The sequence below is a fragment of the Manis javanica genome, chromosome 15 (genome assembly GCF_040802235.1).
Source record: "Manis javanica isolate MJ-LG chromosome 15, MJ_LKY, whole genome shotgun sequence".
Taxonomy (NCBI): Eukaryota; Metazoa; Chordata; class Mammalia; order Pholidota; family Manidae; genus Manis; species Manis javanica.
The window spans coordinates 54,195,125-54,222,762 of record NC_133170.1 but is presented as its reverse complement, the minus strand read 5'-3'; positions in this window follow the sequence as shown (position 1 = coordinate 54,222,762).

Here is a 27,638-nt window from a genome sequence, read left to right as displayed (position 1 = left end):
TGGTTTGGTGGTAATGGTCACTTATGCATAATAAGCCTCCACCAGGTGGCTGTGGCACTTAAATGAAAGTGGAGTAACTGACCTGCATCTTGAGCATTGCATGGACTGTTCCAGTATAGACTATTAGTTTTAGTTTATTTTAGTTTCAGTTTATTTCCACCTAAATGCATACCTGTGACTTTAATTTTTTTTTAATCAAATGTGTCTTGAAAGTAAGCTACTATTTTTTATCTCTATTTGCTTGGATGAGTAAATAGTAATTACTATTCATGTATAGGAACAGGAATAGGTGCTTAGTATTTTCTCTATTTAATCTATTTTTTACAAAACAAGACCCAAATAATACATACATCAGAACCTCCTGAGGTGCTTATTATAAATATAGACTCTTGGATCCCATGCCCAATATGTCTGGGGGATGGCCTTAGAGTCTGCATTTTCAGTCAGCATTCCAAAGTAATTTGATTCATGTTTGGGAACCACAGCTTTACTATGCAGATATTATCCACTGCATTTTATTAGAAAAGAAACAGAAGCTTTAAAAGGCTAAGAAATTCTCTTGAGGTTTTAGAACTAACACCAAAGCTGTCTCAAAAGTTCTTTTCCAAAAAAGGAAATTTCCACAAAAGGAAATTTCCACTGATGCTATATCTGCAATATGAAAGTTTACTTGTTTGCAAAAACATTTCCTATCCAGCTGAAGCAAATGTCAAGGTGTCTATGACTACCCAGTACTTCTGTGTTTATCATTACATGTAGCCTAACTGCAGCCTTTCAGTGGTGTGACTATAAAACTATCCTCTGAATACTTGTACATTCCTGCTAGACAAAAAGATATGAGTGCAGAGACAGTAATCGGGCAAATCTGTGAAGCTAAAGCTGAAGGAATCAGTACAAGAGTGTCATCAAGAGATTGAAGTGGTGGTCCAGCAATTTGGTTTCAGATGCAGTGACAGCGCATGTTTGGTGAAATGCCAAGAAGGTTCAGCCCTTCATATTTGTCCCGTGTGGTAGTGCTTGGAATGCCGAACTTCATGTAGGATAACCTGAGCGTGGAATTCTGAGAATGAACACTGCGATGCTACATGGGATTTTGTGGTGTTGCTTTTGGGTGGGGTTGAAGTCTGTCATGTTCAACTTAGAGTGCAGACCTTGCATGACAGGACTTGGCTGTGCAGAGAAATTGCCACATTTCTCCATGAAGGGTTTGAAACATTTGGCAAATTAACAACAGTTCTTCAACTTCAAATCAAGCATTGGCCTGCTTGTAGAAAGATGTAGTATGGTCAGTAAAAATTTGGTTTCTTTGTGCTTTATTGCCCATAAGATATTCTTCTATGGAAAATAATTTAGAGATATCCTAGTAGGTAGCAGAATCTGATCCTAAACCTCACAAGTTTGAAGTCAGAATCTGTATTTTTTCTAAATTCTTTCACTATATGTACTGTGTCCCCCACAAATCTGTATGCTGAATCCCTAACCTCCAATGTGATTGTTTTGGGGGACAGGGCCTTGAAGGAGGTGATTAAGGTTAAATGAGGTCAGAAGGGAAGGGTCTTAATCCAATAGGATCAGTGTCCTTAAAAGAAGAGGAAGAAACACTTGGATTTGCTCACTCTCTTTTGTGCACAAAGGAAAGGCCACATGAGGACACAGGGAGAAAACAGCCTTCTGCGACCCATGGGAGAGAACTCACCAGAAACCAAACTTTCTGGACCCTCGATCTTAGACTTCTAGTCTCCAGAACTGTGAGGAAACAGATTTTTGTTGTTTCAGGAGCCCAGTTTGTGCATATTACAACCCTGTTTACATGTTGTATTGGGAATATTCTTTAGCTGTTTTATAGTTATAAGCAATTTACAGGAATCCAATAATTAGCTTTGCTAAGAAAATGTCCTTCACATTCTTTGTACACTCCTTGAGTTTTTCTGTTGCTTTTATGTAGTGTATACTGAATAGTTATAATAGCGACCATTTATTGAGCATCTCCTATTTTCCAACACACCAAGAGCTCTCATTTAATCCTCATGCCAACTCTGCAAAGAAAGCATCCCTGTTTACATTTTAAAAATAAGAAACGAGGCTCAGAGAGGTCAAACACCTTTTCCATGAATACATAGAAAACTTCAGTCTGTACCAGGGGCCTAGAAAATGTAGGGGAACATTTGGATATCCAGTGAGCAGTAAATATCACTACTCCAGAGGCAATCTTGGATCTTTCTGACTATAAAATGGATAATGCTGTCCATTAACCCTAATTTTTTTTAGACTCGATTTTTCTTTTACTTCACTGTTTTAAAGTACCAGTTGCAAAAGGTTTCCATTATAGAAAACATAGAAAACAATCTAATGATAGCAGTCGTGTAGTGAATAAGAGTATGGGCCTTAGAACCAGATTTCCTGAGGTTGGATCCTGGCTCTTTTTACTTGCTGTGTGCCCCTGGGCAAGTTATTCAACTTCTCAGATTTGCCCATCTGTTAAAGGGGATAATAATGATATTAATAACAGGGTCTAGGTAACAGTTATTAAGACTAAATGAGTTCATTGGCATAAAGCATGAGGACAGCACTTAATACAGTGAGTGGTGCATAAATCTTGGAATTATCATTATTACTGAACCACTTAGCTGTTCACTGAGAAAATCTGTTTCTCAGCTACAAAATATAACTTAAGCCAGAAAATTTGGAAACATGTGCCCTGGGTCACAAAGGTAACCACATGAGAGGGAAGAACAGTGCAAATCTCAAACCATTGTTGGAAAAACAACTCAAAGGTCATGTTCAGCTGAAGTGGTCGAGCAGTGTGGTCTTTACTGGCAAATGCCAGTGAGTGTGTGCACACTCATGTGCAAGGCACAGAATGGAAAGCCGCAGGATGTTTGACAAGCCACACATGAAATGCAATCTTGAGGGTCCTCCTTGTGCATCCTGTACATAATGCAATGTATTTCGACATGGTCTTGTATGTTCATAAATCAAGTGGTAAAACCTAGACTAAAAACATGGATTATTTAACCGACTCGCCTCACACACACACACACACACACACACACACACACACACACACACACAAAATATATTCAATCTCTCCTTGGCTGCTGAGGCCCAGAAACAGTCTCGAGAAGCCTGATACCTCTTGAGCTCTTCTTCCTTCTTGTTTAGACAGTCTCTCTGGGGAATGAGATTTCTCAGTGGCTCTATGCAGGATGCACAAGCTTCATTAACTTTTCACTGCCTCTCCTAGGGGTGTGGGACGGGAAACCATCTACCAGCCATTTGCCCAACCTGCCAGAGCAGCCAGCATCTATTTCAGCATTGAGAACACAACTACATATTTGTGAGAGTAAAACCTTGTTGGGGTATGCCACCGAACCTGAACATTGGCTTTAAAATTAAATTATGTTCTGTCTGAATGCAAGTTTTTGTTTCTTTAAATCAAGAACACTCAATCCATGTGTCCACAAGCTTCCTATGTCCCCTAAATCAGTATCAACTATGTCACTCAAGACCCTGAGTGCACTTTACAATTTACTTTAAAAAAGTGAGCAATTTTGAAATAAATTCAAGTCTTCCTATATATATTATTTAACAAAAATAATAAATGGTTAGCAGTAACATCTCTGAGTATAATAAGGGCCTTCATTTAGTCTTCCTCTATTTCTCCCTATTCATCCTGTGACCTTTAAATAAAAGACATCAACTTTATACTCCACACATCATTATGGTTTTATGCCTCTGCTTTAGCAGTAGGGGATGCCTTGTCCCATCTTCACTTCAAAAGAGGGTTTTGTAATTTCAGAGGAGTTGTTATGCATCTTGAAGGCACAGCACGTAAGTATAGTTTGGATAATAGACAGTGACCAAATATTGTTGACGTTAAGATCTATATAAGAATTCATAATGGTTAGGATAAGTAGTAAGAAATAGCTCTGAGAGCTCCCAATAAGTTTAGGAGGTTTTTAATTAACCGCACAGACCAGATAAAAGTAAGGAATTTATTCAATTAATATTTATGCCTTTCTCAACCAGGACATTTTCACCATGTCAATGGCACATTTATTATTCTAGTTTTGTTTGGGAACCAAGTTGAACTATTTATTTTCCGAACAATAGCTTATGAAAATGAATTCTGCTTTTTAATAACTGTGTCTGGCTCTCCACATTCCTTTCCTTTGCCAAGTGGTATACCTGATCTACATTTTAAAAAGTGGTTACATATTTCCCTTGAAGTTGTAAGACCCCCTTGAGATCAAGAAGGTACATCTTGGCTACATTTTATCTGGGTGGAGATGCTGTTGTAAAGCTTTAAATTGAGGGAAGTGATGTATGCTGGATGGAGTAGAAACACCAAACAAGTAGAATTTTGAAATGGGGTGGGTGGGTTTTGTGTATTGCTGTCTGAGTATAAAAAAACCCAGGAACACATCAGGCTCCCTTGTTTCTCTTTTATTTCTGTTTAACCTTCCTTAGAAGATTAAATTCCAAACCATGTGAGGATGAGATAGCAAAGGGAGAGAAAAGAGGTATGGAAGGGAAAGAAAGAGATACAGTTATGGGAGAAGCTGCCAGAGAGACAGGAACAAGAGAGATTTCTAGAGAGTAGGGAGAGAGGGGGCAAGATCTTTGATATAAACATTGTTTTCAAATAATTGTAGTAATGAAGAATAAAAGTACAACTAATTATAGCTGTAAGATCAAATGGTTGAAAATAAAAAAGCAGTGTGCCACGGGCAGGGATGCCACTTGGGTATTGACGTGAGTGGACACACTCTAGCAAGAGGGAAAACCTGGCATCGGGCAGGTGTGCCTGTGGTTTGTTTTTTCACTTCGATGAACATTTTCCTACTTTTACACTATTGCTAACCAACAGAATCAAGGCTTATTTTTCACAAGTGTTATTGCTAATTTGTGTATTTGTGTATGTATTTGTATCTAAACACTAACTTTTTCTTTGGAAATTCTAGATGTGTAACAGAGAGTTCCGGTATGTTCTTTGTCATCTTCCCCTGAGGCTAGAGTCTTACACCATCGGAGTACAGTGATTAAAACTAAGGAATTACCTGGGTACTCAACTATTAACTAGATTACCAATTTTATTTGGATTTCACCAGTTTTTCAATAAAGGTCTTTTTCCTATTCTGGGATCCCACATCACATTTACTTGTATTAGTTACAGTTACGGACTGAATGTTTTTTGTCTATGTGGTGGCTTGGTCCCCCCCATTCATATGCTAAAATCTAATCCCCAGTGTGGAGGTGAGGCCTTTGGGAGGTAACTGAATGTGAGGGTGGAGCCTCCATAACTGGGATCAGAAGAAGAGAGATAGTTTGCTCTTTCCTGCAGGTGAGGGTACACTGAGAGGTTAGCCGTCTGTAACCCAGAAGAAAGCTCCCACCAGAGCCAGACCTCAGACCTCACTGGCACCATGATTTGGAACATCCAGCCCCTAGAACTATGAGAAAATAAATTTCTGTTGATGGCATTTTGTTATAGCAGCTTCAGTGGCTTAAAACAACACATTAATTATCTCAGAGTTTCTAGGGGTAGGAGTTTTGGTGCAGCTTCACTAGATCTGCTTAGGGTCTCACAAAGCTGTAATCAAGGGGGTCAGCTGGGCTGCAGTCTCATGTGAAGATTACACTGGGAAGAAGCTGCTTTCAGGCTCACTTGGGTGTTGGCAGAATTCATTCCCTTGAGATGGTGGGATGAGGGCCTGGCTCCTTGCTGGCTGTTGGCTGGAGGCTACTCTTGGCCTGTAGAGGCTGCCCTCATGCCTTGCAGGCTGGGACTCCCAAATGGCCACTTACTGCTTCAAAGGCAGCTAGGAAGAGAGATCTCTTCAGCAAGTGTCCTGTAGTATGGGGTCTGATGTAATGTAACATAATCATAGAGAAGGTATCCTAACACCTTTGCCATGTTCTAGGTTAGAAACCAGTCAAGGCAGTGGATGACAAAAGGGCATGAGCACAGGAGTTGGGGTCATAACTAGTGTAGGGAAATCTGCAATATTTCCAGAATCTCTTGCCTAGCCTTAGTGCATCTCCATATCAGTAGGTGTTTCCAAGGGGTGGAGAGAAGTAGTCCATCTCCATATCAATAGGTAATTACAAGGGGGGTGGAGAGTGAGTAAGCACCAGGACCAGAGGTATTTTTGGTTTCTTCTCAGTTGGGTCACGAGTGATATAGGCAAGCAGGAGTAGATGACTGCTTGTAAGTAATAAATGGGTTTCTCCTACTTTATTTCTTCCTATGACTGATTTCAGCTTCAAAGGATTATTTTCCCTGGGCTGGGAACACATTTTCCCTTGGGGGTTACAACTGGATACCAAAGATTCCACAGTGGTCACATCTCCTTACTCTCCTCTGATCTGCGACAGTTACTCAGTCTTCTTGTCCTTCATAACCTGGACACTTTTGAAGAATACTCATCAGTTACTTTATAGATTTGTGTACTTTTAATGGTTGTGTTTGTAATAGTCACTAAAATGTTTTTACCAGAAAATCATGGACATATACATATCACTTGCCTGCCCCCCTCACAAACATTCACTACCGAATTGTAATGTGTCTCTTTGTTTCTGTTTCCTGAGAGATATTATGGAGAAGAGACCATAGTAATCACAAAACAGCAAATCATAAGGTAGTGGATTATGTAAAAAATCTTGCAGGTATAAAAGAATGATTACATCTTTGATAGAAATCAGAAATTTAGAGGAAGCAAATTTGGCTTGGGAAGCACAATGAACATTTGTTGTTTCCCCTTTGGGAAACCTCCCTGACTCTCAATCTGTGCAATTCAGATGGAGAGAATTCCACTTTCAGCTCCAGTAGTGGGCACATCCATTAAACCTGTTAGAGCCCCAGGCCATGATGGTGGTTTGGTGATACACCCATGACCCAATCAGAGCCACTGAGATGATCAAATGAAACTCTTTCCAGGGATGTTAAGAAACAGGCAGGTGGAGAGAGGATTAAAGATGGTAGTATGAGAGGTGGGACAGAGGCCTCCTCCAAATACCACATATAATACAAAAATATAATTAATATAACTGATCCTGAAAGAGCAACAGGAAGGAAGGCTGTGCCAGACTGCATACACCTGGAGAAAAGAACAGACCTCATGGCACAGGGTGATGTACCAAAGCCATGACCCAGCAGGACCCAAGCCCTTCCCCTACCCCAGCTCACAGGCAGGAGGTAGAGAAATGGAGTGGGGAGGAGTGGAGGCTTGGAACTGCTGAACACCTAGCTCTGGAGATCTGCTCTGGGAGCACAAACCTACATTGCATGGTGCTCTAGTGACTGGGGGTGGTTGGGAAGCTAAGATAGGCAGAATACCTGGAGATACTGAGATTCCAGCCATTGGTGGAAAACTGGGATCCATATCCGGCTGCTCTGGGACAAAAGAAAGGTGGGCAGTCTGAGAGACTTCCTAACAGTAAGAGGGCTGCTAAAGGGGCAAGGATTGCACAGAGCTTACTGCTCAGGAGAAAGGAAAGGAAAACAAAATTGTCCAGGTGCACTCTGCCCAGCAGAATGGGAACTTTCATGATCATCAGGCACTCCAGCCCCGTGGCTGGTTATGCAGCTCCAGGGTCCCCCACAGTGATATGCAGCCTGCTGAGCCTTCCTACCTGCAGCCTGCACCTGGCTTGCAAACCGACAAACCCTGACCTGGCATCAGGCCAGCCAGGGGGAGGCTCCACCTACAGCAGCTACAAATGCAAAGCATAGAGGCTTATACCTGTGTGTGCGGCCCACTGCTTCTGGAAGTGGAGACAGGCCTAGCAGCGGGGAAGCAGGGAACAGCTCTTTCCTTCCCCCAGGCACCAAAACCACTCCCCTACCACCCCAACATTGCTCTAGAAAGTAGAGCTTCTGGGTACCAGAGGACACCACATACAAATATGAAATGTCAAAGGAAACTGGTTCAAAGCAAAATCATACATACACCAGAAAAAGAGTCAAATGAAACTGTTCCCATGAATCTTCTTGAAAAGGAGAGTTCAAAATAAAAATCATAAACATGCTCATGAGGGTACAGAAAAATATTCAAGAACTCAAGAATGAATTCTGGTTGGAGATCCAGTCATTATGGAACACAGTACCAGAAATGAAACATATTATAGAAGGTTTTAAAAGAAGGTTAGATACGGTGGAGAAGATGATAAATGAAATAGAAATTAGAAAAGAGGAAAAAAAAGAAACTGAGGCACAGAGAGAAAAAAGGGTATCTAAAAATGAAAGAATATTGAGAGAATTGTGTGACCAATCCAAATGGAACAATATTCACATTATAGGTGTACCAGAAGAAGAGAGAGAAAAAGGGATAGAAGGTGTCTTAAAGAGGTAATTGCTGAAAACTTCCCCAATCTGGGGAAGGAGATAGTCTCTCAGGCCATGGAGGTGCACAGATCTCCCAACACAAGGGACCCAAGGAAGACAATACCAAGACATATAATAATTAAAATAGCAAAGATCAAGGATAAAGACAGACAATTAAAAGCAGCCAGAGAGAAAAATAAGATAAAAAACAAAGGAAAGCCATCAGGCTATCGTCAGACTTCTCAGCAGAAACCTTACAGGCCAGAAGTGAGTGGCATTTTGAATGCAATGAAGCAGAAGGACCTAGAACCAAGAATACTTTATCTGGCAAGATTATCATTTAAATTCGAAGGAGGGATTAAACAATTTCCAGATAAGCAAAAGCTGAGAGAATTTACCTCCCACAAACCATCTCTACAGTGCATTTTGGAGGGACTGCTATATATGTAGGTATTCCTAAGGCTAAATAGCTATCACCAGGGGAAATAAAACCACAGCAAAGAAAGTAGAATAATTAATTACTAAGCAGATGCAAAATCAAATCAACTATCCCCAAAGTCAATCAAGGGATAGAAAAAGAGTACAGAATATGAAACCTAATATATAAAGAATGGAGAAAAAAAACTGCAGCAGCAGACTCACAGACTCCAAGAAGGGACTAGTGGTTACCAAAGGGGAGGGGCGTGGGAGGGTGGGTGGGTAGGGAGGGAGAAGGGGATTGAGGGGTATTATGTTTAGTGCACGTGGCATGGGGGTCACAGGGAAGACAGTGTAGCACAGAGAAGGCAAACAGTGAATCTGTGGCATCTTACTACACTGATGGACAGTGACTGCAATAGGGTATGAGTGGGGACTTGATAATATGGGTGAATGTAGTACCTACATTGTTTTTCATGTGAAACCTTCATAAGAGTGTATATCAATAATATCTTTAAAAAAAAAGAAAGAAACAGGCAGGCATCGTGTGCTACAAGACTTTACCTCAAAGTATATAAGCCTGAAAGTATGGAGAGCATTGTGCTATGTATATTAATTCCTATTAGAATTTGCTCTGAGACAGAAAATCCAAATTTATAGTAATTTAAACCAGATAGAAATATATTTTTTATCACATAAATGAAGTCTGAAAATAAGCAATTTAGGGCTGTGTGGTGCCTCCGAAGTCACCAGAGAATGGTTTCTTTCTCTTTTGCTCTGTCACCCTTGATAACATGCCTCTACCTGACGGTCCCAGATGGCTACTTGAACTCCCAGACTGTAGGAAAGAGGAAGAGGTGAAGAGAGATCCTTCAAGTATACTTCCTGGAAATTGCTCATGGCACTTGGTACCCCTTTGGCCAGAACTGACCCACACTGTTACACTTAGCTGCAATAGAGGTATGGAAATGTAGTGTTTATCTTAGGAGGCTTTGTGTCACAAATTAGAGGCTTTATTACAAATGAGTTAAAGGGAAAACAGCTATGAGAGGACAGTTTCCACGAAAAGAAAGCCAGACTAAGTGTAGAGCCTATCCTGAAGGAGTGGAGTTGAAAAATGAAAATAAATCAGTTTTGCCCCAGTGATAGCTCTGCACCTTGGAATCAAGCTGCACCTGAAGCCAACTATCTCTGCTACTTAAGCTAAAAACTTTCCTTCCTTCTTTCCTTCCCTCTTGTATTCCCTCTCTTCTTCCTTCCTTCCATCTTCTTTTTTCAACTGAAAAATTGTGATTGGTATGGAAAGGGAACCTCCCAAATAACATAAGGTCTTCTTTATTTTTTATCTTCTCAGGCTCTCCTTTCCTTCGCAGTTTCTCAGAATGGCAACTGAGTTTTCTGTTGGGTCTTCTAATAGTCAAATAATGCATCTCCATGCTCCATTTCCTTTCAGCCTAAAGGAGAGGGAAGTGCTTGTGTTTCTTAGAACTTGCCTTCTTGGATTTGATTAAAAATGTAAACATCTGTTGGCTTGTCAGTCTCTATGGAGTCTCACAAGTTGGAATTCTTAGCTCTACCTATTCTAGGTATATTTACTTACCTTTAGCAAATGCTTCTTGAAATTCTTTTTCTATAGAGTAAAAACTCTGTCAAATAGTATGGCCAAATACTCACCTCCTATTTCTCAGTTACGACTTTTATTAACATTAACAGTATCTGTGGGAATTAGAGCCTAGTGGATTTCTTACTGTCGATCTGAAAATCCTGCCATAATAGGTCTCATTTTAAAAGGTTCCAAACAGTTGGTTAGCACTACAACTTTTTTTAAAAAGTAACTTTGCTAATAGTATCAATTTGCCTAGCCTATTCCCTTGGCATCTCCTTTCTGGATAACTTTCCTTTGAAGCAGAAGATACAAAACATTAAGTTCGGAGGTTTTCCTATCAGATTGCAAAAGCATAGTTTTCACTTAAATTATTATGCTTCTCTGTACCTACTTCTATCAGCAAAGTGATTAGGAGTGTCTACCAACTGCAATTCTCAGGCTATGAAATTTGGCTTTTTGAATTTAAATTATACTGAGCACCATATGGCAGAGGAGAGAGGAGTGCTCAATTTCTTATCTAGGAGAATTCCTCTCAAGCAAGGGAAATTGCTGTCACAGTCCAAGTTTCACTGACTCTTGGAGGCTTAGCAATACCTGCTGCACATTTATACAGGATTTTCTTAAGCCACTTTGAGTAAAGTGGCTACAAACCATCAAAGATGGGGAGAACCCATCTGAGCCAACTATTCTCCATCATCCCACAACTGGGTGCTAAGGCAGCCAGGGATACAAAGCTCTGGAAATGGGAGAACTCGGTGTCTTTCATTTACATGTTTTTTTCCTTTTTTAAAATTTATTTAACTTGAGACAGAGCTGTGTTACAGAACATCATTCATTCCCCCAAGGGCTTTATAAGCAGTTGCTATCTGCCTAATGCAATTATGCTGAGGAGCACCGTGGAGACTCCTAAAGCTTCTGAAGCACAAGGTCACGTTCTGCAAATGTCCAGGTGTGCAGGGGGGTTACTGCTAATTTATGATTATGGGGGCTCTTCTCTCTGAGTCTGTCACTAATTAATGGAACTCAGGGAACTACACATCCTTTTTAGGATTATAAATGGGATCGTGACATTTTAGACTCTCTGCTGGTAGAGTGACTGAGCATTCTCTCTCTCACATGGCATTAGGGGACACCCTACTGTCTAATGGGGATGGTGAACTCCTATGTGCCTTCTCTCAAATTGTTGTCAGTACAGTTCAGAAAGAGGACATATGCAAGGATTCAGGAATATGCAGATCTCTCTCAACAGGTTGCCTATAAAGTAAGCAAGCTTTTCTCACATAAGGTGGAACTCAACATCCTTTTGCCCTCCAGGTCTGCTCTCCGCCATGTCCTCTGCTCCAGGTGGTTGACCTGGATGGGGACATCTACCTGTCCCTGCCTGCTGGCTGCTGGTGGGGGTTGACCAATGGCGAGTCCTGGCAGGTTGGGACATTTATTCCCCTGGCATCCTCTGTGGGGTCACCTGTGTGGACACACTAACATGGCCCCTGCCCGGTGGCCCTCTCCTCACAGTTCTCTCCCTCTGATTTCTGGTAACTTCTCTTGCTCCCTGTCCCTTTAGGCTCTGAACTTCCTCCCAGCTGTTACTAGCCCTGAAGATGACACTACCCATTGTGGTTTCCCTAATCCTGCCCACACTTTGATAACTAATCCATTTCTTAAACTCTCCTCAAATTACTCAGTCTCAGTGTGCCTTGTACTTCCTGCTGGAACTCTGTGATGAGACAGCTTTGTCTTGATTGGCCTTTCTACCTCATTCCCATACCCTGACTCCAATGCCCTGACAGTTTCCTTTGAAGTGCCTATAAAAGACCATCGTATTTGTTTGCTTGTATTGATTTGCGTTCTTGTCCTGCTTCATTTCCAGAAGGCGTGATGCTGCTGCCTGTTTGCTGGTTTTACCCAGTCCTGACTTGCCTCTGCCTGTTTGAAATGTCCTGTATCTTTGGTTCACCTCTGGAGTCTTTTAAGAAATTGGGGAAAACCTCCAAACTGGCTATTCGCTGTCATGAAGAAGTACTCTAAAAATAGATTCTATTGAATTTAGTCTTTTAAAATTGAATTTGATCAAAGCTTTTGGCATGGGTATAGCCTCAGAAATGCAATATGCAATTGCTTGGTGACATTGAAGTATCTACTATTTTGGTTAGCACAGATTTCATTTTGATTCTTTTGAGATAATTGTCTTATGTAAGATGGATAATTTCTTTTCTTAGGTGCCTATTGCTCTATAAGAAAAAAAATGATGACAAGGAAAAAATACCAATGTACTACACCTGTGATAAAAAAAAAGATCCATATATGGGTGCTAATATCTAGGCTATTCAGAATCAGGATACGTTATTAAAGACTAAATTAGACACTCATAATGGTTAGTACAAATGAAGTATATGGTGCCTTAAAATAGTGGTAAAATTTTTTTTGAGTCTTAGGTATTCTGATGATGGCTTTAGACCAGGACTAATTTTTACTCAAATGGAAAAAGGGGATGAAGCAGATACTATACAGGCTCCACTCACCTCCCCTTGGCCACTCATAGAAGCTACCTTCAGCTTCAGTAGAGAATTCTTCTGCTTGCAAAACAGCTTCCTCCCATGTCTCTCAGCCAATGGAATTGTGCTGGGCCTGGGATTGTGCCCACAATGCCTGGGATTTAATGCCCAAATAGCAACCCTCAATCATGTAGGGGCAGGAGCTGGAGGATAAATGTTCATGTTTCCTTACCCCTTTGGGAGATGTGCTCCACCTCCATGCTCAGTGGGTTCCCCCAGTATGGATCCCCTGTTGCCCTCAGCAGTAACATACTCATTAACATCTTCATTGGCTTTCCTGCCCTCCCATCTCACTTCCCTATTCTCTCCGGAGTTTCCTCTGATCATTCCAGATAAACTACTTGCACCCAAAGTCGTGTCTTGGGGACTTTGGGAGAGCCCATTTAAGATAGGAGACTAGAAGGATACTGAGAGATGAGAAAAACAGAATGAAAGATATGCCATTGTAAGTTTTAAGAAACCAGTGTGTTTACGTTCTTCTGAATCATCTCTCCTTTTAGATTATAAACTATTTAGAACACTGGCTGTTTCTAATCAACTCTACAAATCTCTATAATCTATGCATGCAATGAAGGAGGACTTGATAAATATTTGATAATAATGACAATTCTAAAAGTATGCTATTTATGGTAACCATTACCATAATGAAGGGGTATAATTATTGCAAAACAGCAAATAAATTTCTGCCTTTTTTTATTAAAAGTATGTGCCATTAGCTCCCTTTTAGCCATCGCTAAAAGTTAAAAAAAAAAGAAAAGCTTTACTCAGATGAGTACTATTAGGGGATGATAAGTTGATACAGTTGTGTTCAATGCAAACTGAATTTCTTCTCAGATATCTTGTCAATATTTCACCTTCCTCTACTCATGTCAAGAGCCTAAGTGAAGAAATCACAACATTTCTTCCTGAGTCCATTAGAAAACAACACGCTTTCACCAAATGCACATCAAGGGTATGTATTGGCATGCACCACTCAGTCTTACCCTTTAGAACTGACTAGAGACCTTTATAAACCTTACTGGAAGGAGCCCAATCCAAACATAAATGGCAGAAAATTCAATGGAGAAAACAAGAATGAGAGAGGAATTGGATGCATTATTTAGCTTCAAGCAACTCCCCAAATTTTGGTTTCTATCCTTTGACTTATCCATCCACTATTCAGTGCAATGAACAAGGTTTTCAGCATATTGTTTTAGGAATTTATTTTTCCTCCATAAATAACTCACTAGCATCCATCATATAGTAGAACAGTGAAATGTCACACTCAGGATAATACCAGACAATTTCTTCATCTAGCTAATGTTAATGAAATTGAATGGACTTGCTCCAAAATTCATTGGGAATCATTATTCACTGTTCTAGAATGCATTTACTCATATTCAGTTGTCCAACGGTTGCATTACATGTCTCCAAGGAAGGAAAGTTATGGTGTAAAAGAATCTTCCAGGCTGTATGCAATAGGACAAACTATGTGGTAATGGCTCCTGGAAACCAAAGCAAATCAGCTTAATTAAAAAGACTTCAAGCTTAATTTTAAAACACCAAGCTAAAATGTGCCATATTATAACAAAACAAAGCAAAATGCTCTTTCAAATGATCATGCAAATTATCCTTCAAAATGTATTTTGTATTCATATTCAAAATCGTCATCGTAACAACATTTAGGCATCACTTGCAAATAAGCTAATGGTATAGCAGGACAAAATGCGGAGACAACTGCAATTATCTCTTAATCACACACAGCAGGCTTCCAATATGTGTCCCCCTTCTGAGGATACTTAACAAGAAACAAAAGAAGTCAAGCAAACCGGTTAGAGATCCCACGCAGGCTTCTTGATGACAGGTTTACGCTGAAACGCTGTGGGGCAAGATAGCAGTAGCAGCAACTTTCACCGGGAGGGGCTCGCTCAGCTCAAAAAAATAATCAGAACGAATCTGATTATTCATCCACACTGAGGGACTTGAAGAACCAGGAAACAAAGCAATGGAGATAATCTGATCTGCAAATCAATGGTTTACCAGGAGCTTCAGCCCTGTACATACGAAATAAGGAAATTCAAGCAATTCACCTCAGGGTGATTTTATATCTTCTTTGAGAAAGAATCAATATCTCCTTGTTACTGTGAGATCATATATTCAGTAGGGGAAATGGTCTAAGACCAGAAATATGTCAAAGAACTCCATTTCATCTCCACGGAAGATTAATGTAATTGGAAAAAGCCTATCAATTAATTAGTCAATAAAACTTTATTGCATGACTATTAGTTGCTGGCTTTGTCCAAAGTGAGTTTAATAAAAACTTTACTTTTTCACACATTCTGTGATACAGCTGCTGGGGGAAGTAGCACTCAGACTTGTGTGGATGGTGTGAATGTGAAAATGGGTCCACAGGCTGAGGGTGATAAAATTTATTGTATGTGTATAAATCACCTGCCAGACAACAAAGGACATTCACAAACTTTCTTTTCTTTGATTTACAACCCAGCCCTATGAAATGAATAGGGAAACACGTTAACCCTTTTCAACAAACGAGAGTCTCTTGATCAATGGTCTAGAAATTTCCAAGAACTAAGGGAATTTGAATACACAACATGCACCCATTATTAATTACACTTACCCTAAGAGGAGGATACCAGAGTGGATAAATGGAGGTTTTAGAACCTGACCTGAAGACAGCTGTCATAACCTCAGCCAGCTCTGTCTGAAAATTTCTATTTGTCCCATGTGAGCCTTGCAATCCTGTTCTGTCCTCTGTTTTCATGGAACATCTTCATGTCTTAAATTCAGCATGGCACCTTCTTCTTTCTTTGTTCCCTCTTCTGTGGCCTCAAACCTGGCTTTACAGTCATATGCTGAGTTTATTATCAACTCTGTTCCCTGAGCTCCACCACAGACCCATGGAATCAGAGATCCTTGGTGCAGTCTGCTGTGAGACCTGCTCTTGTGGTTCAGAACTGCTGTACTAGGCCTTGAGCACCTTTGGGGCAATTGCTTTGTCTCCTTCATTTTTAGGACCCGGGTTGGACACAGTGTAAGCAGTACTCCAACCAGTCAAAGTTAACTGGTGAACCTAAGTGAAGGGCAGGTAGGTGTTCATTCAATTATTCTTGCAACATTTTTGTGTGTTTGGCATGTTTCAATACAAAAAAGTTGGAGAAAAAGATATGATTGGTTAAATAATTACAAACAACATTGGAAATGGTTGAAAAACCAAAGTGAATTGTGCTTTAATAATAAATAAATAAATAAATAAGTGCTGAATAGATGAGTGAATGATCTGATTGCCAACCTTTTATTTGGGAGAAAATATTAGAAGTGAAAACTATTAGATGGAGAATTCATTTAAATGAGAGAGATAAATAGTACCAGGAAGAGCTTAGAAAATGAAAGAATTGGAGGCTAACAAGAAGCTTCTCTTCTTAATTGCATTGTGAGAATTCACAACCAATTATTTTGCCCCAAACTCCCCATTCCATATTATCCTCCAAATAGAAAATTGTGTCTTCTTTCATTTCTACTTCACCTTCCATCTTCTGTACAATAGACAGGGAGCAATAATGTGGATCAATAAGAGCAGCAACAAGAGGACAGGCCAAGAAAGGTACTAGCTGGTTATATTGTTCCTTTCTGAGAAGGCTGAGTACCTGCCATGCCCATAATCCCTTTCTGCAGAGGTCTTTACACATGAGACATTACACTTTGTACCTCCACCCCCCACCATCCAAGACATACCTGACTGGAATTGTGATGGAATCCAGGTTCAAAAATAGCCAAAGATCAGCAATCTTTTAGGTGGCCTGGATCTATCCTAGTCCATGGCTGGCTTCTTTGAGGGTGTTGGAATATGAGACACACATAGACACGCAGTAAGAGGAGAGAAGCAGAATACAGAGAGGTAACACCCAGATGGTGCTAAGGGTGGAAGCTGTGATGGGAAGAGAAAGAAGAGTCAGTTGACTATGGTCACAGCAGTAGAAGCAAAAGCAGAAAATTATTTGCCAGGATTCTTAGTTTCAAGGGACAAAAACTCAACTTACATTTGCTTAAGCAGAAGGGGAAGTTTATTGGCTAATATTGCCAGAAAGATTGGGTATGTGGTGAGGAATAATATTGCCAGGAAGATTGGGTATGAGAAGCAAGATTTGAACCCATTCAGAAATCACTGCCTCTGTTTTGCACTCTTTGTTTCCCTCTGAGTGTTTGTTTCATGTTCTCATGCTGTCAACAGGCATTGTCAGTGCAGGAAGAGAGGACATGGCCACCTGCAGCTCTGACACTGGGCTGGGAGTCAGCAGGCATGACTCTGCTTTGGGATATGGGTTGGATTCTGGTGTGCTCCATGCACTGCTTTATTCTGGGACAAGTGCTACTTGGGGAGTTCTCTCCACAACAAAGTGCAAAATCACAAGGATCAAGTGAAATTGTGAAAGAATATTTTTAAATGCCTTTGCCTCTACTTGAATCATGTCTACCAATATTCCATTATCTACACCTAATGTCAGTGGGCCAGAGCACTTCCACAGAGGTGAGGAAGAGAAAGTGAATACTTGCTGGAAAATAAGAAAAGCTCCTATGATCCTGAATGGCACTGTATGACCTTCCAGGGGGTCCACTGAGACTGCTTCTTGGGTTTTCTTGTTTTCCTACATATTTATTTAGTGGATGGATATCTCAGTTCAGAAATACAGATATGCATGAAATGTAACTTTATTTCCTATAATGCAACTTAATTCTATTTTGAGCCCCCATTCAGCTGAGTGGCTGAAACTTAATGTCATTTAATTCAGAATTATCAGTCTTCATCATTTTCAAGATTGTATCTAAATCCTGGGGGCTTATGTATTATCAAAACACAGCTGGAGAGCATCTGGTCTTTGAGTTATCTGTCTGTGCAGACATCCAATAAAATGTTCATCATTCTGTCTCAGAAGTCAATCCACGCAAACGGTCACAGAGATGTCACTTCCATGGCTTGCTTCACTACTTATGTGCTGGATTTTGGAGTATGTGAGTCATTCGGCTACTTCTGTGTTATGGTGGACTCTCAGAGGCCTGGCAGGACCAAAGCTCTTCCTGCCTAGGTACACAGGACTCTCCCTGGGTCTCTGCCTGGGGCAGGGCCACCACAGAGGTCCCATTCATGTGAGCAGCAGAGAGCAGGTATCCATCCCCTGTTCCTACAAATCTAGCTTAAGTTTTGGTGCTTACTGGGAGATCTGAGCAGGAAAAAATGTACAAGGATACAGTCTTGAGGACTTGCTATTTTCCAAATAATTGATTTGTTCCCCATAGTTCTCCTTTTAACCTAACCAAGAAGAATTTTCCAACTCCGAGGGAAACCCTAGTCCTAGTTGCTGGGATCCTAATAATCTGCTCCCGTTCCTCCCCTGTTCTCAGCCACGGAATTTCTCTGTCTTTGCTGAAGATGGTCTCCATCTGTCCTCTCATCCCTCAGAACAGAGCCTAGGATTTTGGAACCAAGCCAGGAGAATGTCATTGTTTCAGCTTTCCATCAGAGCTGGTCCTTTCCTTGAGGGAAACCTTAAAATGGCCTAACTGCTTGGAGAGAAAAGGATGTAGACAGAAATGAACTACTGGGGGGAAAAAATCCCCAAAATATCATCTTTGTTACATTTACAAACTGAGACACCCTGATCACACTCCAGTTTTTTGAAATTTGAGGGAAATAAAAATGTAACAGCACATGTTCATAAGTCATATCTGTTAGGCTCTGAATGGATTTTGGTACTTCTATTAAAATATGGATTTGTTTGGCACTGTGGAAAATCACAGTATTTCCAACTAAATAGCAAATCCATTTACATTATGAAAATAAGGTTCAAGAGGAACTAGAAAGCTGTCCCAAATTCCCATTATTGTCTTACGACAAGCTGGGAAGGTGGCTGTTCCCTTTGGGAATCATGCAGAACACTGGCCTAAAGCAGTCCTCATTTTTCACCCCAGCTGCCAAACTTGCAACTGAGTACCTTCTGCAGGGTCATAAAGTGTTTAGATATTTTGCTGTTTTTTTTTTAAGGTGCTATTTTTGGTGGACTGTTTTGGAGATGTCTGAGCAGTTGAGACTGAGACTCCCCGTTTCTCAGGAATGATTCCCATCCTGATGCCCAGCCATCATGGATATTCTGTGTGAGCCCATCTCTGGCTATGGGCACCCAGATCGGAGCTGATTATCAATTTCTGAGTAGCCAGTTTCCTGGGCATTTGGGATTGAGACCAAAAGGAGAATCTGTCTTGTGACTGAAGTTGCAGCTCTTACGCAGCAGACAAAGCTGGTTTGTGGAGAGAAAATGTGGGAGACACCCCTGCTGAACGCATCCTCCTGGTTTTGTAATTCTGGGGCTCTTTCTCTGCTAAGGCCATGTGCCTTGCTACCTCAATGTTCTCCGGGCCTTTGAGATGCTGCACAGCCTCTCAGTAAAGGCCCCTCCTTCGTGAGCTTGAGCTCATCAGATTGTGTTTCTCTCACTTGCACCTAAAGAACTCTAACAAACACTTCCTTTTGCTGAGCTCAGGTAACTAAAACCTTATTTATATCAACAAAGGACTTAATTAAGCTGAGTGGGTAACAGCGTCAAGAACTTGAATAGCCACGAGTAGCTGATGGTAGTTACTTTAAAGGAAAAGAGAACACAGTGGTGGCTACATGTAGAGTGACAAAATCCAAGTCCATAATTTGCACACATCTGTGTACTGCCAATGTGAAGGGATGGTGTTTATATGAAAGCAGAATCAGAAACAGTTATGGCCTCAGTTAATGAACAGTGTGAACAAAGGAAAGAGAACTTTCGCAGCCTGCATGGAGCAGCCGAGCGTTTGGAGGTGGAGGGAGTGCACAAGAGCAGTTTTCACTTCAAACAGAGGAAGTTTTTGTGGTGCTTATTATTTTAGGCTACCAGACTGCCTGCTTTCATGTATTGATGTATTGACTTTGAAAAAAAAAGTCATTAAAAAAATAAGTTTGATCACATGTTCCTAGCCATCTGCTTCTGGTGACTAAGTTGGGGGTGCAGAACGCCAAGAAAGGATGTACTATCTTTTGTCAACCAAGGCAAAAATAAAAATCGCAGATCAAAAATCGGAACTTGGGGGAAGAAGCATCCGGATTTCTTGTATAAGTCAAAAAAATGCAAACTATAGACCTCTTTTAAACTCTGGAAAACAAACTTTCTTGGGTGAGTTTTGTCTGCCTGGAGGTGAACTCAGATTGATGGATGTGGGCACTGTAGTTTGAGGGCCCAGTTCCAAGCTCACTCAGATCACTTGAAGAGATCTGCCCCTTCCCCCATATTCCCTCTGCTAGAGGATCAAAATAAAAAATGAGTCTATTTGAGTACCCTTGCAATTTTTTTGCCTGATTTAATTTGTTAAGTATTCCTTTCAAAGACCCCAGTTCCCTGGTATAAGCCCCAGGAAAACATGTGCCCTGAAAAGAACCTTATGCCATGATCACATCTCTCATCATTGGCCCGCAAGAGTGTCTAGCAATTAGCTTCTTATAGAGAGGGGAGACAATCTCTCTTCTGAACTGTATTTCTGGTTCTTTAAATTAGTGAAACTTATTTTTCTTGAGGATGTTCTTAGAGTGCAGCAGTGAAGCATTTGTTCTTCATTCTTCAACTTTAGAATTTACTTAATTCTAATTCCACTAGGCCTACCCTTGGCCCTTGACCTCACTTCTTGCTGTTAAATTTAGCTCCCTGTGATTGCTGCGGGCACGATGAGCTCTAGATAAAATTGGATGAAGGTAACATTTGTCATGGGCTCCTTTTCATCTGTCCCGTTAGTGCGATGCCCCCTCCCTGCTGAGCTACTCGTGGAGCTTGAGTGGTCCACCCTAAATAGACCCAACTTTCTCACATGCCAAGAAATCTCACTTTTATACTAATCTATGAGCAAAACCATACTTACCTATTTTTATTAACTTAAAATCTATGATTATTGAACGCACCTTGTGTTCCCATCTATGTGTTAGGCATACGCATAGATAAGCAAATGCCATGGGGTCCCTGTTTTCAAAGAGGATAGATGTATACAAATGTACATACATACAAAAGCAAAAGCAGGCAACTCTCATAATAAGGCTTTTGTAAATAATAGGAATCTGACAAAATAGAAATTGATCAAAGCCCTTGAGAATTTGAGGGAAAGACAGAATAGAGAGTGAGGGAAGCTTTGGGAAAGATTCAGGTCATCTGAATCAAATCCATTCCAGGGAAAGTGTGAGATAGCAAATTTTCAGATTGGGGGAATCTGCATTTCATTACTTTAAATGGGAAACATAAGAATGCATTTTTGGACACAGAGGTGAACCACAGACCAGGACCCACATATGACAATGGAAAAACATTTGAAATCAGATTGACCCTGGAAGAGCTGGGTTATGTAGTCATTGTACTCATATTTCTTAAGAGATTAGGAGGGTGGATCATAACCTAAAATGTAAAATGTTGACTAATTTCTTCTTATAAAAATAGTGTGCAATGAGATGGCTACCTATTTTAAAGTTAGAACCAGAGAAAATTGGAATGGTGATGAACCACATTGGTGTATTTATTGATCTGCTTTGGCTTAAGTAGTTCATCCTTTGTAATATAGTTTTCATAAAGAAGGATAGTGATATGATAGGCTTTATCAAAAGTCTATGATGAAAATAGAAAATGACATTTCCTTCCTGGGTAGATTGAGCCTAGTTCTGCCCAATCCGTTAGAGCTTTGCTTCATATACTGTACTTAAGGAGAAGCTTGATAGGGGCCATTATGTGTGTTAGCTGGTAACAGGGGAGTGGAGGTGAGCTTAGAGATGCTCCAGGGGTCAAAGCAGTGAACATTCTCTTTGTAAATTCATGTGCAAAATGCCACCATGGAAAACACCCAGAAAAATGATATGAAATCTCCTTAACTGTGCTACTTAAATGTGATATTTATCCTAGCAATTTTGGGTATTGAAATGGTTATAATAGTTACTTTATAGGTTTCAGCTACTGCCATAGAAAAACCCCAAATAACAAGTGGCTTAAATAAGATAGACATTTTGGTGTAAGCAGCACAGGGATGCTAGGGCCGCTTCCTTGGGTCAGGAACCCAGATTCCTTTTCTTTTGCATTCAAGTTCTTTGAATTCCATGTCTTCATCCACAAAGTGGGCATGATGACTTGTTTTCCTTGGGAAGGCATTACGAGGTGATGCTTGCAGAGTGCCTGTTACATAGTCGGGTCTCACATGTTTCTCACATTCACCTCCAGTCTTGTTGACTTCTACCGTCAATCCTGGGGGTCCCTTTTAAATAAGTGTGTCATATAACTGCTCTACTCTCTAGAACCCTGGAGCCTCTCTTTTGCTGGAACTTTTCTGTTTCTCACTTGATGTATCATGCCTGTTTTGATGGGAAAGTGTGATCTTTGTGGGGACGGGGTACTGGCAGGGAATCCTGTTGGCCAACACCAGAGAGGGAGGCCTTTATGGATTTTAACCTAGGAAGGTTCTTCCAAACTTTCTTTCTTGCCATAAATAGTCAAAAGATGTTTTGGCTTTGAAACTCTGAGACATCGGAAAGGGGTCCAGGCAGTAGACATCTTTAGCTTTCTGTGTCTAATGGAACTGCTCATCTAAAAGGCTCCAGAGACAGGCAGAACTGTGACCCAAGGTCCTCAGGCCCAGAATTTTCCAACTCCACATTTCTAGATGACTGAATCATGCACATACCTTTTATAAGGTTGGTGATTGTGCCTCTTTTAGAAAAGGCTCTCCGTGTACCCTAGCCTGGAAGAACATCCAAACTTTCTTCCGTTCCAGTCTGCTGGGGGTCCAGCGGGCTTCCAACCTGGATTAGCTGCTGGGGGCTTGAACTTGGGCACATCTGATGACCTGTGGGTGCCGCCAGACAGGTAATGGCATGAAGTTATTTGCCTCTAGCGAGAGATCTTATAACCAGGAAGAGGAAATTTCTGTGAAATCAGCCTCATGGCTCCATGGATTGACCTCCACTTCTGGGAATGTAGAAAGATAAGGGCTACAGCAATGCGATGTTCCTCAAAGTGTGGACTCTAAACTATCTGGGGAAAGTTGTTGAAAACATAGATGCCTGGGTTCCACTTAGACCCTCTGAATCAGAATCCCTGGTGGAAGGGCCTAGGAATCTGCATCCCAGGTGAGTCTGACATCTGCTAAAACCTTGCTGCTTAAAGTATAGCACAGGGCCAACCTCACTTGGGACTTGTAAGAAAAGCCAAATCTCAGGCCATCTCCCGATCTCCTGAATTAAGGTCTGCATGCTCACAGGCTCTCCCTGGTGATTTGAGAAGCACAGATCTAAGGATTTGAGAACTTTTGAGTCCACAGGATTTTTTTCCCGACAGATTCTGTGAGAAGGGAGTGGGGAGGCAAGGCACAAACAGTATTCTTTTGCTGTTCAGGTGATGCAGCACGGCACACAGAGCCCCTTCTGCAGGGAGCCCAGAATGATTCCGGTGCAGGGAGGACTTTAGGGAAGGCAGGTCAGTCTGCCATCTCCAGGAATGGTGTCTTTGAACACTCCTGGAGGCAGCACAGACATCCTGGTAGATGCTGGCAGTACTGACAGAGGGAAGCATCCTCAAATGGCTGACCAGGTGGCAGACGCCCAGGGTGAGGCTGGGGAGCAGGCTGGGGCTGAGCAGGGGAGAATGGCAAGCACCATGTGCTAACAGTAGCTGAAGACTGCCCCAGGAATGCCTGTGGGACAACCCCTGCTGGTTCCCAGCAGGAACTGGGTGAGACACTGGGGCTTTGAGGGGGGTTGACGGTCTCTGTAATACAGCGCAGGCAAGGCCTGCTGCGTGCATACTCAGGCTGATAAAGCCGAAAGAAAGCAGATGGCATTGTAGTTTGTTGTACCAAACACATGTGATTAGGGAAGTATTTATGTTTCCCAGTGGTTCTCAAGCAGGGACAATTTTTAGACTCCCAGGGGACATTTAGCAATGTCTGGAGACATTGATGTTCAGTGGGTAGAGCCCAGGGTATACTGCTAAATGTGGAACCTCTTTAATGTGCAAGACAGCCCATGTAGGAAAGGATTATCTGAGCCGAGATGTCACTAGTGCCCAGGCTGAGAAATAATGAATTGTATCCCAAAGATGGATTTATTATAAAAAAAAACAAAAACCAAAAGTATTTCCTATCAACTTTACAACCACCATTGGTTATATTTATGTATTGGCTATATTTAAATATTTAATGACTTACCGTAGAGGGTTAAGCTAGCAAAGTGGTTACCTTTCTGGCTGCTGGTTGAACTGATTACAGCACCATTTCAAATTGACTATTTTTTTCTAGTACCTTCACAGATACTAATCAATTTCAAATAGCCAGGGGAATCTTCTGGCCTTTTAAAAAGAATTGGCACTGAACTTAATTATAATAATAAAAATAATGGATCCTGTTTCCTCATTTTTCAGGTATTTCTTTTCAGTTCTATCAGTTCTGAAAAATAATGACAAGTGACTCAGCAGTAATGCCACCAATTCCTGCTGAGTGCTAAGAACTGTGTTATCAGGTCCCACCATTCTGAATACACCCACTTGCCTCTCCTCTAGGCTGGAGACGGGGAGGAAATGATTATCTACCATATACTTGCACCTAGCACATGCTCTTCATATCTGGCCAATTCTGAGCTTAACAAACAAGTTATCTATGTATAAAAATTACAATTCTGAAACAATCAGTTATTCTGTTTTTATTCCTGTTATCAGTAGGCTACACTGAGACTCATGGAATAAAGGAGAAATATGATTCTAGGAAATCAAATTTCTGGGCAAGGGAAAAAAGACACTTTCTAGGAAGGGCTATTGATCTCAGTGAAATATAAAATCAAATTTACTTTGTTCAGTAAAAGCACTGGATTTTAGATCAGACACTTGGTGTGAATCTTGGCTCTGAGGTATTCTAAAGGCTTGTATTGTACTGTTTCCATTTTGGTTAAACAGGGATGGTGCTATTTGCCTCATAGGATTGTGGATTGGTCAGCTGTTGCTGTATACTAAAAGTCACAAAATCTCAGTGGCATAATATAATGTATCTTTATTTAGGTCAGACATCTATGGAGCACCGGAGTCAGCTGAGAGGCAGCTAATGTAGGTTGGAGCAGTTTTGTCCTTGTCTTCCTCCTGGGACCAGAGGGCTGCCTGAGAATGCTTTCCCCTGTGTTTCAAGTCTCTGCTTGTATTACATATACGAACACCCTGCTGGCCAGAGCTTGTTATGTGCCTGAGACCAAAGCCACAGGGAGGGGAAGTGCACCCTGCTCAGTTTGGAGCCAAAGGGACTCATAGAGGCGAACTCGACTTCACTGGAGCAGGAATTATACGCTTCCCGTGGAAGTGAGGGGGAAGGATGGATATGTCTGAACAAAAATCTAATTTACTACAGGCCGTTAACATGATTAAATAAATTTATGTCGGCAACGCACCTTGCATAATGTCTGGCGCTAAAGTGTTCAATAAATGTTAGTTCTTTCTCCTCCTGCAAACTCAGATTTTACAGTGAAGAATGGGGACCATAAACTTAATTTCAGAGATACAGTAACTTTTAAAATAAACTTGAGATCTGTTTATGATCTGTTGTAAGAGAAGGACTAACAGGTAAGAGAAGAGAGAAGAAAATGATCAGTCAGTCAGAAGGATGAGGGGAGAAAGAAACAATACCTCCTCAAATTTTGAGGTGGTAAGTCAGGGGATAAAAAGGTAACACGTCTGTAAGTGAAAAGAAAATAGATAAATAGAAATATAGCCACAGAACAAAGAAACAATAAACAGAAGAAGGAGGAGAGAATGTCTTAACCATGAGGTCACCATGATACCATGGGAACTTTTTAAAAATACATACACCTTTCTTCTCTCTCTGATCTCCCAAATTCCAAACTACACATTTTTCACTTGGAATAGGCTAGGAGAGGGAGAGGTGTGTTCATAGTTTTAGCACCTCTTATCAAGGTTTTATACAAGACTGATTAGTGTTTTAAACACAGTTTGCAAGGTCATTAAGTGCACTTTATCCTTGATTCTTCAGAGGCTCTAATCTGAATGTGGCTCTTGTTTCAATCTACAGTGAAAAATCATTTTCTGGGAATTTAGTGTGAGGGAGAGAGAAATAATATCGTAGGATTCAAGTGAAATGGACTTGGGTGTTTCTACTGTTATGACTTGGTCCATATTAAGGAAAGAATATTCTCCACGTAACCCATCTGATCATGGAGTATTTCACGTTACCAGACTGCTCAGTATTCTATGTTAGGAAAAATTGTGCAGGGCTTATTTTCTAGAGGACAAAGGAGCCTTCAATATAATCCTTTGCCTGTAAGTGCCTTCTAGAATAAGAGAAGACATGCTGTTTTCAAATTTGACTTGGTTAACAAGGAACAAAAGGAACCCCTATTAAAATGAAAAGTGTTATTAATATTTAACCAGGCTCTCTCTGTAAAGAGCAATGGAAAATTATCTTTTCACATCACATGCTTAGAGCGCAAAGACATAACAGTTCACCCCTCCTTATTTTTCATCTTGAAACTCTTGTTTGCTTCTTGCCTTCGCCATCTTGCTTTATGGTCATTCTGCCAATAGCCAACACACAGGGGATGCTCAGAAATTGGGGCAAAGTCAGGAAAAGGGCATTTTTGAAATTGTAATTAGCGAAAAGCAGACTCGTTGTGGGTAGGAGTGGGCACAGAGAAAACCAACCCCCTCCACCCTCATGTTCCTTTAAAAAAAAATTAAGCACTTAGTGTTTGGAGAAATGAAGAACATTGTTTTAAAAAAAAATCTAGGGTTTCATATCAAAAAGGCCTAGCAAGTAAAGACATGGGGAAAAGGAAGAAGAGGAATTCCTTGAATGGTGCTATAAAGTGGTAGCCTGAGGTAAGGAGTGACTTAAAAAAAAAAAAAGGAAGTAATTTTTAACTGAAGGGCTTCCTGGTCTCTACGGGACCTAGAAAGAGGAGGCCCAATGAAGGAATGCTCTGGAAATTTTTTCTAACTCTCTCTCCTTACTCCTGCTGGCCTCTTTGTTCCTCCTCAAGCGAGGCAAGCTCCTTCTTGTATTCAGGCCTTTCCTTGCTCTGCCCTCGGCTGGGAAGCACCGCTCTTCCCCATCTGCTCACCTGTCACCCCCTCCCAGAGGCCTGCCCTACCCATCTTATCTAAAGTTGCTCCGTGTTCTCCTCTCTCCCCTAACTTGGCATTAATCTTCTTCATACCATTTCTTACTATCTAACGTCATATTACTTGTCTCTTTTGCTAGTTGGCTGGTCGCCCATTCTTCTCGAGAAGGTGAGCTCCAGGAGGGCAGGGCCTTGTTTTGCTCACGGCTCCTCAGGGTCCAGGCAGAGCCTGTGTCTGGCACATTGTCGGTATCCCAGCAAATGCTACTGAATGAATGAATGCTGGTGGTGAAGAAAGGGCATCATTTCTGACTATTCTTCACTGTTCTAAAGTTCTAAAGATGACAATGTACCTAACACGAGGAAGGGAAATCCTTTGACTTCCACAGCTTTACGAAAAATTCACTTGAATTTGAACATATGCATTCATTCTTCTAATTACCAGCTGACCCTGCTTGGCATGAGGCACCACACTCGGCATTGTGTGAAGAACTGGATGAATAAGGCAGGGTCCTACCCTCAAAGAATGATAATCTAGAAGGTGGAGTAGAGTCTCCCTATGGGTCCCTGGGGGTCCAGACA